Here is a 12,943-nt window from a genome sequence, read left to right as displayed (position 1 = left end):
CAGGGAAGTTAACACCTGGAACAGCGGATACAGTAGATGAGGTTGGAGGAGGTGCAAGTGAACCTCTGCCTCACCTGATGTCAAGATAGTCAAGACAGCTATGGGAGTCAGTATGTTTGTAGTAGCTATCTTGACTACACTATCTTGAATACACTCCTTACCACCCTGCTTCCTGAGATGCTCCCTCACCCGCTGAGTTACTCCAGCATTTTGTGTCTACCTTCGATTTAAACCAGCATCTGCAGTTCTTACCTACACATTTTGTCAACCTTGATTTGGTTCAGTTTAGTTGAGAGATACAGCGTGGAAACAGTCCCTTCAGCCCACCGAGTCCTTGCCGACCAGCGATCCCTGCACATTAACACTATCCTACACACACTGGGGACAATTTACATTTATACTAAGACAATTAACCTGTAAATCTGTATGTCTATGGAGTGTGAGAGGAAACCGCATATCTCGGGGAAAACCCATGGGTTCATGGGGAGTGCATACAAACTCCGTATAGACAGCACCCGTAGTTGGGATCGAACCCGGCTTTCTGGCGCTGTAAGCACTGTGCGGCAGCAACTCTACTGCGGCACCACCATGCCGCCCTAGGTCACCGGTCTTGGTCACTGAAGCACTCGACGATTCTGTCTGTAACTCCCTCATGTAGATCACATCCCTCACTGGCATCCTATGATATAGTCCATACCTTCACTGTCTTAAGGCACCTGTAACAGAGTACACTTGCACAAGGTGCATTAGCAAGCAAACAATTGCCATTGGCCTACAAAAGGAGATATGAGGCCAATTGACCAAATACTTAGTCTAAGCTGACAAACAATAGATATGCTGGAAGAAGTGAGCTAGTCGGTCAGCAGCTGTGGATAGAGAAATTAGTCAAAGTTTTGTGGAATTTATTCCCTTGATGAATCTTCTTTCAGATTTCCTTACCCCCCTCCCTCTCTCACAACCCCCCCCTCTCTCCCCCCGCCCCCTCTACCCAAACCTTCTTTAGGAGAAACTCAATACTCATCAACATAATGCATAACTTGTGGCTCTAGGACTCTAGGACTATGCTTGTCTATATTAACTGGGTTGCAGAATGTAAGACTAACTGACCATTCCAGATCTGTACCTGTGTCTGTATCTGAAACTTTAGTCTCTCGCGTGGCACGATGGCGCAACGGTAGAGCTACTGCCTCACAGCATCAGAGACCCGGGTTCGATCCTGACTACGGATGCTTGACTGTACAGATTTTGTACATTCTCCCTGTGACCGCGTGGGTTTTCTCCAGGGTCTCCAGTTTCCTCCCACACTCCAAAGACGTACAGGTTTGCAAGTTAATAGTAAGATTAAACGAGAACTTACCAGTTTGAAGTTTAATTGTTATTTTATGTGGAGTAACGTTGAGGGATTACGTGAAGAACCCTGCTAGGACGCATGCGTGTCATTCTTCAAAGCAGCGGTGTGAAATCACAGATAACTGTAATGACTAAACATAGTAAGATTAGAGAAGAGATACCAGTTGAGTATATGATCAAGGGTGGGAGCGGAGGGCACGTAATCCCTCAACGTTACTCCTCATAAAATAACGATCAAACTTCAAACTGGTAAGTTCTCGTTTAATCTTACTATTTTACTTCGGAGTCACGTGAGTGACTACGTGAAGATTTTAAAGCTCTGTGATTTCATGCCGTGGAAACGAGTCCATGCATCACATCTGCCTTGATTATGGGGAGAATAGTGTTAACATCATTAGACATCAATACGATATTGAAAAAACAATGATAAATTTATTAACACTAAATCATAGCCCCTATTTATGGGGTAAAATCATATTACAGAACTTAAAAGTGTTTCTGCAAATGTTCCAGGTTCAATGACTGGTTTATTGTAAAATCGTTGGAAAGTTCTCTCCGTTGACCATCCTGCTGTCTTGAGGATTTGGTCCATTGGAACATCCAACTTCATTGCTGCTGATGTAGCTGCAGCCCTGGTGGTGTGAGATTTAAAAATGTTAGTGTCTACTCCAGCCTTTATTAGGACCTGTCTTAGCCATCTCGAGATGGTCTGGACTGTCACTTTTTTGTGTGGCTGTTTGTAGCTGATTAAAAGTGCCATTTCTTTGCCTCTGATGATCCTTGTATACTCCATATATAATTGTAAGTGAGTTACAATTCAGAGACGATCATCCGTCGGGTAGGCCCTGAAATCTATTTTTAGTCCCGCTGACCCCTGTCTGTTCTGTTTGACTAATTCATAGATATGAAAAGTCAAACACCCAGATGAAATAGTCAAGTTGTCCAGCCTTAGTTTCTGTAGCGACTGGACCCTTTGTGCCGTGACCAAGGCCATCAGCATGACTGTTTTCATTGTTAGTTTCTGTAGGGACAGAGCTGTAGGTGGAGACCAGTTTCTTAACATGGTCAGTACAATGCTCACATCCCATATTTGGGTGTACCTGGTTCTTGGGGGATTAGCATTGAAAATGCCCCTCATGAGTTTGGTTACCAGGGGGTGTGTCCCTACAGAATGCCGCTCTGTTCCTTGCCACAGGTATGTTGACAGAGCACTTCTGGCACAGTTGATGGCACTATAACTGAGCCCCTCATCGTAATGAAGGCTTGCCAGGAATTCCAGAACAGACGGGATGTTGATTGATATGTGGATGAGGTTATTGTTGTGACAGTACTTTTCCCATTTCTTGATGTACACCAAGTACTGTTTTTTGGTGGACTGTCTGTGGGCCGATGCGATCATATCCACTGTTCGGTCCGTCAGTCCCAGGTATAGTAGAGGTGCTTTCAAACTCTACAAATTAATAGGTTTGTATAATTATGACATGGGTGACTTTCCTTTGTTACGGGATGAACCAGTAAATTAGGTCTATGATGGATGGTGATGCATGGTTCTAATACCATGTCGAGTATCACCGGGAACCATGGTTGAGTAGGCCAATCGGGTACTATCAAAATACCAGACGCTGAGTCTTGCTGTATTTTTCTTAATACCCGACTGATGAGGCAGAAGGGAGGGAATACATAAATAAACAATTTCCCCCAATGCAGTGAAAATGCATCTGTTGCCGCTGCCCCAGGGTCTGGATCCCATGAAACATAATTTGTTAACTGGTGATTGAGCCTGGATGCGAAAAGATCGATATCTGGTGTTCCATATCATGCTGTAATTTCAGCAAATACATTTTAATCCAACATCCTTTCAGTGTTTTCATTGAATTTGCATGACCTGGTGTCTGCCACTAAATTTAGTTTACCTGGTAAGTAGGCAGCTGATATCCAAATATCTCTCTGCATACACCATTGCCAAATTGTGTTGGCCAGATTGTCACATGATGTTGATTTGTTTCCACCCATATGGTTGATATATGCTACCACGGTGGTGTTGTCAATTTGTAGTCTAACATGCTGGTGATGTAACCCAGAACAATATGACTTAAGGCCATGGAATGCACTTAACATCTCCAGGTAGTTTATGCCCAGTGTTTGTAATAATGATGCCTCCTGTGCATTCCATCTCCCTCCACAGCTGGAGATGGAATTGGTAGCACCCCAACCAAGTGCACTGGCATCAGTTTGTAATACCATAGACGGGTTGCTGATAATTATTGGATTGGAACAATGCCTAATGTTATGTTCCCACCATTTTAGTTCCATTATGGCTTCTGTTGGTAGCTTCATTGGTCTGTCAAAATGACCACCATTAATTTTGAGTGCTCTTATTTTTGCTCTCTGTAAATTTCGATAATGTAATGGTCCCGAATTGTGTGGCTGGAAACGCAGCCACTATCTTCCCAATTATTCTTGCTACCAGTCTAATGGATGGTTTAGTGATGTCTGTGATTTTGCTGCAAGCCTCTATTAAGGCTGTAACCTTTTCTTTCGTCAAAGTCACTGACATGTGAATTGAGTTAATGGTGAATCCCAGGTAATCCATTTTGGTTGAAGGTGTTAATTTAGACTTAACTGGATGGATGATAAACCCCAGTTTTTCAAATAATTGTATTGTGGCTGTTACCGCTTGTTTAGCCAATTCCAAAGTTTTGCCCACAATAAGTATGTCATCGAGATATGCCATTACCATGTGTTTTTGTTTCCGCAGAAATGCTAGGGCTGGTTTTAAAATTTTTGTGAACAGCCTGGGGGCTGATGTTAGCCCATTAGGGAGTGCCCTGTATTGCCAGCGCTGACCCATCCTGTTGAATTTTAAATAGCATCTGTGGTCACCTCTTATGGGTACTGTATAATAAGCATCTTTTAAATCGATGCTTGCCATGTAGTAACCTTTGGAAATCAATTGCTTAGCAGTAACAAAGGTTTCCATCTTGAAATTAATATATTGTACGAAAGTATTCAAAGTAGTCAAATCGATGATGATGCGGCAACCACCATCTTTCTTGTTTTTGATAAAGATGTTGGACACGAATTCCTGCGGTTCATGTTGGGTTTTCTCAATTACTCCTTTTTTATATAGCCGCTGTAGTTCAGCATGTGCTTTTGATTTCTCTATGCCTGTAAGCACAAACATTCGGTTCGGTGCATGCTGAACTGGAGGGTTATGTTTTTGTGTAAATTCTATGGTATAACCCTGGATACTGCTTAGAATATAAGTGTCGGTAGTTAACATACCATGCATCCAGAAAGTATCGTAATCTCCCACCAACCTCCATGCTCCCTTCAATTCGTAAGGAACCAGGCCCACCTACCTCCATGGTTACCAGTGGTAGGTTTGTTATTTTTTGGGCATCCTCCGTGGACGTTGAGGTGCCGGTGTCTGGGTCTGTAGTTGGGTTGGTGCTGAGGGTTTGCGCATTTTCCAGGAAGGCCGGTCTGGGCCATGGCCTAAAAAAGACCGATGTTGGGTGTTCCTGGTCTTTGCGCTTTCTCCAGTTTGTCTTGGCCGACTGGTGGGTGTGTAGGGGTGCTGTTTCTGGCCGTAGTAGTTTTTGGATGCTGCTTTTATGGGCCCCAGGGTTTTAGCCTTTTCGTCCAGTTCTTTGACTTGTTTTGATAAGTCCCCTCCAAAAAGTAGTATTGGTAGTTTGGAGGTTCCAGGTTTGCAGAGGCCTGCAAATTTGAGGTCTAACGCCAGTTGGATTGCACTTTTCCTAATACTGTTTAACTCGCATTGTGAGATGCAAAGTAAGGCCAGCGCATCTTGGTGATCTTGGGTCATGTTTTGTTCATTCAATGTGCGGGCGAAAGCCGTGATTCCTGCTTTAGGACTTTCAGCACTTTTTGTATTTTCAAGTCCCTGGCTCTGATCGATGCCCCCACATGCTTCCAAATGCACTGGTTGACACTGGGAACATTTAGTGATTTACAGTTCCCTGGTGGTAAGTGTCTTGCCGTGGTGTCCGGTAATGCCTGTCCCTGTAGTTGGTTGAGAGACATGTAGTCAATACTTGCTGCTATTTTGGGCTCCAGGTCTTGGCCAGTTTGGTCTGGTTGGATAAACTGGGATACCATATCCAACAGGTTTTCTTTCACCCCATGTGTACTAGGGGTATGTTCTTCACACCTCTCTTCAGGGTCAGCCCAGAATTGACCCCCTGTACTCCCCTCTGATGAGGGAGAAACACTGTGCAGCCCCACAAGAGGTACTGCTGTGGGGCTTACTAGCTGCCCACTGTGGCTAGCCTCCATCTCCCAGAGCCTGCCACTTTGGAGTATTTCCTCCAGCAGCTGCTCCAACTGGCACTTATGCTCTCGGGCATAGGCCACTCGCGGCTGCTCCTGATCCTGCAGCCGCTCCAACCGGCTCCAATGCTCTCGGGCACTGGCTGCTCGCGGCTGCTCCTCATCCTGCAGCCGCTCCAACCGGCCCCAATGCTCACGGGCACTAGCCGCTCGCGGCTGTTCAAAGTCAGACTAATCGGAGTCAACGGCTCTGTCTGATTTCTGCTTCGCTTTCCCGCCTGCCCATGGTGTTGGTTTGGCCGGTGCGGGAGCGAAGTCGGGCACAGCTGTTCCCATTACGGGAGATAGGTGTGCCGTTGGCTGCTGCTGCTGCTGGCTGCCCGCAACTCCGCGGTTCTCCCCCGTCAGCTTTTTCGCAGCCTTCCTTCTCGTGGATCTGTCCATGTCTCCACCTGTAAGGTAAGTGGGAAGTAACGCAGAGTCTCCTTACCTGCTGTTCCCGGTTTTTTAATTCTGCCGCTAAGGGGAACGTCGTTCCCCCTGCTGTGACTCGCTGCAATGCGTGTAGCGATATGACACGCATGCGTCCTAGCGGGGTTCTTCAAGTAGTCACTCACGTGACTCCGAAGTATAATTGGCTTGGTATAAATGTAAAATTGTCCCCGGTTGTGTGTAGGATAGTGTTAGTGTGCGGGGATCACTGGTCAGTCCGGAATCGGTGGGCCAAAGGGACTGTTTCCACGCTGTATCTCTAAACTAAACATGTCCAAGTCAACAAAACCCTGGACTCTACACAAGTGGGTGTTACATAGAGTCTGATTCTCACTTTGCTTTTGTCCAGAGCCAAATCTCACTCCAGCCTTGGTCAAATCCTGGGGCAATGTGTGGGATTCCAGAGAAGGGGATGGAGTGTCCAACCTTGACAATGTGGAAGCATGGACTCACGCTTGACGCTCAGGGATAAGTGAGAGAAAATCTCCCACATGCAGGAGTTATATCTGGCACAAAGAAAGAGAGTTAATCAGCATAGGTTTGGAAAATCCCAGCAGGATTTTCAAAAGTCCAACCACCTGCATTTGGTTCATCATAAACCTTCCTTGCATTGTGGGTAGGAAATGGTTATGTTTATGTATGTCTGTGGTGTGCAACTTTACGCACAGTTAATGAACCATCTTTACTTTACTTTATGTGTAGGAAGGAACTGGTTTAAATCGAAGATAGACACAAAATGCTGGAGTAACTCAGCGGGACAGGCAGCATCTCTGGAGAGAAGGATTGGGTGACGTTTCAGGTCGAGACTGGAACCGGAGCTGGAATTAATTTACTTTAGTTAAGATTAGTTTGGAGTTGCAGCATGAAAACAGCCCCTTCAGCCTACGCGGGTCCACGCCGACCAATGATCACCCTGTACACTAGTTACACATGTCCCACTTTCACATCCAACACACCAGAGGACATTTACAGAAGACAATTAATGTATAAACCCACACGTCTTTGGAATGTGGGAGGAAACTGGAGCACCTGCAGAAAGCCCACGTGGTCACAGGGAGAATGTTCAACCTCCGTACAGACAATAACCTTAGTCAAGATCAAACCTGGGTCTCAGGCGCTGTGAGGCAGCAACTCCACCGCTGAACCACTGTGCCATCCTATTGCCCCCTTTTAAGTTCACAAGTGATAGGAGCAGAATGAGGCCATTCGGCCCATCAAGTCTACCCTGCCATTCAATCATGGCTGATCTATCTCTCTCTCGTAACCCCATTCTCCTGCCTTCTCCCCATACCCTCTGACGCATGTACTAATCAAGAATCTACATATCTCCACATTAAATACATCCATTGACCTGGTCTCCACAGCCTTCTGACTAAAGAAATTCTCCACAAAACTGACCAATCTTTCCGTAGAGCACGTCATTTTCATTTCCATTTTCGTCATCATTTTGTTGTGAATCTTTGTGGTATCCTTTTTGGCATTGTCTCATCTTTGGCTTAATGTGTTGAAAAGGAACTGTATACCTCATCGCAGTAGTGGCAAAGCAAGTGTTGAAACAGATCTGGAATGGCCACCTTGTCTTAGGTCTGGAATGGCCACCTGGGCCACCATCCCAGTTAATAAAGACAAGCATAGCACCAGAACTGCCTGCAGAAGCTGTGGATCTGCATCCTGCATTTGATGCTGTCTGTGAATTTATTTGTCTCCATGTAAGTCACAGGTTTAGACATTTGGTGGAACACATTCTACTTGCCTGTATAAATGAGGTGTACAACAGTAGATTTGCTGCCTTACAGCAGTAGAGACTCAGGTTCGATCCTGTCTCTAGGCACTGTCTGTACGGAATTTCTACGTTCTCCCCGTGACCTGCATGTGTTTTTTTCCGGGATCTCAGGTTTCTTCCCACACTCCAAAGATGTACAGGTTTGTAGGTTAATTGGCTTGGTATAATTGTAAATTATCCCCTGGTGGGCTGAAGGGCCTGTTTCCGCGATGTATCTCTAAACTAAAACTAAATCTTATACATTCCCTGTTATACTTTACAGCAGTGTTTTTTTGTAGACAAAATGGTGCCAGTACGCATATAGTTTAGTTTAGTTTAGAGATTCAGCATGGAAACAGGCCCTTTGGCCCACCGAGTCTACACCATCCGTTTACAGTAGTTCTACATTATACCATTTTCTCATTCATTCCCAACACACTAGTGGCAATTGTACAAAGGGCCAATTAAACTACAAACCCGCATGTCTTTGGGATGTGGGAGAAAACCCACATGGTCACAGGGAGAACATGCACACTCCACACAAACAGCACCCGAGGTCAGTACGAACCGGGATCTCTGGCACTGTGAGACTGTAGCTCTGCCAACTACACCACTAATGTTCCTTGCTTTCAGTGTCTGTAGCGCAGTGGTTTTTAACTTGGGGTCATGACCCACTATGGGGGTCATTTGGGGCTTTGCTGGGGGTCATGAAGGGGACACAAATAACATATCAATTTGTTAAGCCCATGTTTAGGAATCTAACAAAGGTATATACCACACACAGTATTTTGTTCGTGTATGCGCGTACTGATGCCAATAAGGTTAAGAACTACTACCGGATCAAATGTTATCAGTTTTATCAGATAAACATTACTAAAGTTTAAAGAATAATAATTGTTAATTAAATTGGATCATTAGAACCTAATGCCCCTGTCCCACTTAGGGAACCTGAACGGAAACCTCTGGAGACTTTGCGCCCCACCCAAGGTTTCCGTGCGGTTCCCGGAGGTTGCAGGTGGTTGCCGGAGGTTGCAGGTAGTGGAAGCAGGTAGGGAGACTGACAAAAACCTCCGGGAACCGAACGGAAACCTTGGGTGGGGCGCAAAGTCTCCAGAGGTTTCCGTTCAGGTTTCCTAAGTGGGACAGGGGCATTAGATTAAGCAGTCCATCACGCCCAGTGCATCAGCGGCATTGACCTCCCCACCATCGAAACGATCTACAGGAGTCGCAGCCTCAAAAATGCAGCCAGCATCACCAGAGACCAACACCACCCTGGCCCATGCTCTCATTTCACTCCTGCCATCGGGAAGAAGGTACAGGAGCCTGAAAACTGTAACGTCCAGGTTTAGGAATAGCTTCTTCCCTACAGCCATCAGGCTATTAAACAACCTCCAAATAAGTTCAGAACTACGTAGACTTGGGGGCATTGGTTTTGTCTTTTTGAATTATTATTATTTGACAATAGACAATGGACAATAGGTGCAGGAGTAGGCCATTCAGCCGTTCGACCCAACACTGCCATTTAATGTGATCATGGCTGATCATCCACAATCAGTACGCCGTATCTGCCTTCTCCCCATGTCCCTTGACTCCGCTATCTTTAAGAGCCCTATCTAGCTCTCTCTTGAAAGTATCCAGAGAACTGGCCTCCACCGCCCTCTGAGGAAGAGAATTCCAGACTCACCACTCTCTGTGTGAAAAAGTTTGGTTGTTTGTTTTTATATGGAAAAAAATGTGTGTGTGTGTATATATATACACACACAGTATATATGCTGTATGTGTATGTACGTATGCACATATATATATATATATGTATGTGTTTGTATGCTTGCGTGTATATATGTATGTATACAGTATTTATACACGTGTGTGTGTATGTTTGTATACATATGATAGACACAAAATGCTGGAGTAACTCTGTGGGACAGGCAGCATCTCAGGGGAGAAGGAATGGATGAAGTTTCGGGTCGAGACCCTTCTTCAGACTGCGAGTTGGGGAAAAGGGAAAGGAGAGATATACACATATGAGTGTGAGTTAGTGTGAGTGTGAGTGAGTGTGACTGTGAGTGTGAGTTTGCATATTCTGTTGTGCTACTGCATGTAAGCTCATTGTTCTGTTTGATACATATGACAAGAACACTCTATTGACTCTGGAATTATAAGTTGGTGGTTGTGGAACTAATAATGTAGACCAGAGCATTGTGAAGCATCTTGCTGAATGTTCTGGGCAGCAATCAGCTGCATGGTTGTTGACCTTTGTGTGGTTTGTGATAGAAGAGTTGCTCCAGTTGTGGTCATGGATCAATAGACTTTGGGAAAGAAATCAAACACTGTCAGGCCGATGTGTCAGAACAACATGTGTACGAAGGAACTGCAGATGCTGGTATAAATAGACACAAAAAGCTGGAGTAACTCAGTGGGACAGGCAGCATCTCTGGAGAGAAGGAATGGGTGACGTTTCGGGTGGAGACCCTTCTTCTTGATCAGTCTGTAGAAGGATCTCCTCCCGAGAGTTCACCATTCATTTTCCCCAGAGATGCCGTCTGTCCCGTTGAGTTACTCCAGCGATACTCCTGAGTTACTCCTATCTTATGTCAGAACAAGGTACACAAAAATGCTGGAGAAACTCAGCGGGTGCAGCATCTATGGAGCGAAGGAAATAGGTAACGTTTCGGGCCAAAACCCTTCTTCAGACTGATAGGGGGTGGCAGGGAGAAGGAAGGAAAAAAAAGGGAGAAGGAGCCCGAGGGCTGGAGGATGTGAGGAGACAGCTCATGGGCTAAGGAAGGGGAGGAGACAGCAAGGGCTAACAAAATTGGGAGAATTCAATGTTCATGTCCGCCGGATGCAGGCTCCCCAAGCGGAATATGAGGTGCTGTTCCTCCAATTTCCGGTGTTGCTCACTCTGGCAATGGAGGAGACCCAGGACAGAGAGGTCGGATTGGGAATGGGTGGGGGAGTTGAAGTGCTGAGCCACCGGGAGGTCAGGTAGGTTCTAGCGGACCGAGCGGAGGTGTTCGGCGAAACGATCGCCCAACCTCCGCTTAGTCTCACCGATGTAGATCAGCTGACATCTAGAGCGGCGGATGCAGTAGATGAGGTTGGAGGAGATACAGGTGAACCTCTGTCGCACCTGGAACGACTGCTAGGGTCCTTGAATGGAGTCGAGGGGGGAGGTAAAGGGACAGGTGTTGCATTTCTTGCGGTTGCAATGGAAAGTGCCCGGGAGGGGGTGGTACGGGAGGGAAGGGAAGAATTGACAAGTCAGAACAATCCTGGTCTTGGTTTTTCACCTGATCGATCTTCCTTTTCCTGCTGCCTGCATTGATCACCTTGGGCTGGAAGGCATCTCTTCATTGCCCACACAACACGATCACGTCACTGATTATGTCAATACCCCCACAGCTGGGCTATGGCCGGAGCCAGCTCTGCGGGACCGAGGGAAATTCCACGACTTTGCCTCAGGCAACCAGTAAAAGAATTCAAGGAATTGAAACATTCAAAGAATTTGTCAGCAAAATGTAAACCAACATGTGCATTCTTTGTTTCTACTGCTGCAAAAAAAGATGCAAAGTGCTGGAGTAACTCAGTGGACCAGGGAGCATCTCTGGAGAAAATGGATAGGCGACGTTTCTGCTCGGGACTCTTCTTCAGGCTAATTATGGTGGGGGCGAGATAAGAAAAATGGCAGGACAAAATGTAGAAGCAAGGAACTGCAGATGCTGGTGATTACAAAGACACAAAGTGCTGGAGTAACTTAGCAGGTCAGGCAGCATCTCAGTAGAAATTGGATAGGTGACATTTTGAGTCGGGGCCCTTCTTCGAACTGATTGTAGGGAGAAGTGGGGAGTGGGTGGGGGGAGGGGGGGTGAGGGAAGAAGGCTGGAAAAGTGAAGTGGGGGCAAGACAATTACTTCCAATTGCAGGATGAAGATCCAGAGGGGTTTCTAACACGGGATGCATTTTCTGCGTGCGGAGCCTCCTCCGGAACTTTGACCCTAGTATCTCAGGGAACAAATCAGTCTGCTCCAAACACAAGCACCTGATGGTCATTCACCGCATGTAGCTGCATCCGGCCTTGCTCATGCATCAGCTCCCGTGTTCCTGGCCCACCCTGACTCCCCACAGGGCAACAATTCGATTGTTAAATAATTATGTTCTGCATTTCATTGATCCACATCTGCTTTGATCTGTGGTTTCACACCTTATCCTTTCATATCTCTAGTCTCCCTCCCCCCCGACTCTCAGTTTGAAGAAGGGCCTTGACCCGAAACGTCACCCGTTCATAGAAATATTGAAACACAAAAACATAGACAATAGGTGCAGGAGTAGGCCTTTCCGCCCTTTGAGCCAGCACCGCCATTCAATATGATCATGGCTGATCATCCAAAATCAGTACCCCGTTTCTGCTTTCTCCCCATATCCCTTGATTTCTTTAGCCCTAACTCTCTCTCGAAAACATCCAGTGAATTGGCCTCCGCTGCCTTCTGTGACAGAGAATTCCACAGATTCACAACTCTCTGGGTAAAAAATGTTTCCTCATCTCAGTCCTAAATGGCCGACCCCTTATTCTTAAACTGTGACTCCTTGTTCTGGACTCCCCCAACATCAGGATCATTTATTCTGCATCAAGCCTGTCCAATCCCTTAAGAATTTTACATGTTTCAATATGTTTCCTTCTCTCCAGAGATGCTGCCTGACCCGCTGAGTTACTCCAGCATTTTGTGTCTATCCTAGGGGTAAACCGGCATCTGCAGTTCCTTCCTACACATCCTGGTTTTCAAACTGTGGTCATTAGTCATTAACAGTTCAGTAACTAGTTATTAAAGGATCGCAAACAACTCTGATCCCATATAAAGGCACTTCATCCCATTTGCACCCCAGCTATGCTCGCACACCAAGTATCTGAACTCGCAGATCCTTGCCATCCGAATGACAATGTTACAGTCAGCCCTGGTTTCAGCAGGTCATGTCACAATGATTGTTGTAGGCACAAGGAACTGCAAGTGCAGGCTTATTTAAAAAAACATACAAAGTGCTGGA

At 46.0% G+C, this 12,943-nt stretch overlaps 1 protein-coding gene across 1 annotated transcript in view; it reads right to left on the bottom strand.

Moving 5' to 3' along the window:
• The window catches only part of kirrel3 (kirre like nephrin family adhesion molecule 3), a 131,434-nt gene that overhangs the window by 97,807 nt on the left and 20,684 nt on the right, over positions 1-12,943 (bottom strand). The window lies entirely within an intron of this gene.

This window comes from Amblyraja radiata, chromosome 33 (genome assembly GCF_010909765.2).
Source record: "Amblyraja radiata isolate CabotCenter1 chromosome 33, sAmbRad1.1.pri, whole genome shotgun sequence".
Taxonomy (NCBI): domain Eukaryota; kingdom Metazoa; phylum Chordata; class Chondrichthyes; order Rajiformes; family Rajidae; genus Amblyraja; species Amblyraja radiata.
This window is presented reverse-complemented; position numbering and strand designations above follow the sequence as displayed.